The sequence below is a fragment of the Elephantulus edwardii genome, unplaced genomic scaffold (genome assembly GCF_000299155.1).
Source record: "Elephantulus edwardii isolate Elephantulus edwardi_28Jun2011 unplaced genomic scaffold, EleEdw1.0 scaffold00833, whole genome shotgun sequence".
NCBI classification, from domain to species: Eukaryota; Metazoa; Chordata; class Mammalia; order Macroscelidea; family Macroscelididae; genus Elephantulus; species Elephantulus edwardii.
In genome coordinates, this window is record NW_006400583.1 from 15,608 (window position 1) to 16,965 (window position 1,358).

Genomic DNA, 1,358 nt, shown 5'->3' on the forward strand with positions numbered 1-1,358 from the left:
ACCTCCTTTGCCATTTCTGTTATCTAAATGTGTTCTGTAGGGTTTTCAGAGGCCTGCTGTTTCTGAAGTGGATGGCCAATCCTTCTTCCTAGTCTGTCTCAATGTGAATGTTCAGATTTAGAGAAGTATTAGACAGACCAGCAAGTTAAAGGTATATCCCTTATTGCAGAGTTAACTTTAGTGTCAGTGTTGTCCCTGCCTTTCACACACGCGTCTTTACCCACTTATTTCATGCTTCACCATCCCGCATGATACCCATCCACTTCTACCCCCTCCCTTCACATCTATCTCCCTTTCACCAGCCCTCCATCTAATAACTTATATATGAAGCTTCCATGGCTTCTGTGATTTCAAACACATCAGCTGATGATAGTTCCTTATGTTGGGATCAGTGTCTCTGAAGTTTAGTCGTAATATTTCCAGGTCAAAGGTGATGCATCCTGTAGAATTGCTGTGTAGATAGACTTTTCTTGGCCCACCCTATTTTCTCAGGTAATCGGAGACGCCAAAAGCCCGCGACAATCGCTCCGGCAGAAAGGTCAGAGGAGAGGCTAGGCATCTGACTAGCTGAAGTTGGGCACCTCACAGGACAGCCATCAGACCCCGCAGACCCACCCCATTTTCTCAGGTAATTGGAGACACCGAAAGCCCGCGACATCCATTCTGGCAGAAAGGCCAGAGGAGAGGCTAGGCATCTGACTAGCTGAAGTTGGGCACCTCACAGGACAGCAATCAGACCTCGCAGACCCACCCCCATCTCAAAGGTATATAGGAAAAATTGGACGGAGGAGGTGCTGGGGAAGGGGAGAACGTGCTACTGGGCAGAGGGGAAGCCTGGAAGCTGCTCACCGGGGGAAGTCACTTCAGATAATAACGAAGAGGCATTTCAAAGGTACACAAGAAAAGCTGGGCGGAGGATGTCCTGCGGACGGGGAGATAGTGCTGTGCTCCTGGGCAGACGGGAAGCCTGGAAGGTGTGCACCAGGGGAAGTCACGTCAGACAATAACAAAGAGGCATCTCAAAGGTACACAGCAAAAGCTGGACGGAGGAGGTGCTGGGGACGTGGAGAACGGGCTCCTGGGCAGAGGGGATGCCTGGAAGCTGCACACCGGGGGAAGTCACATCAGACAAAAACGAAGAGGCATCTCAAAGGTACACAGGAAAAGTCGGATGCAGGAGGTGATGGGGACGGAGAGAACGTGCTCCTGGGCTGACTGGAAGCCTGGAAGCTACGCACCGGGAGAAGTCACCTCAGACAATAACGAAGAGGCATCTCAAAGGTACACAGGAAAACCCGACGGAGGAGGTGCTGGGGATGGGGAGAACATCCTCCTGGGCAGAGTAGAAGCCTGGAAGA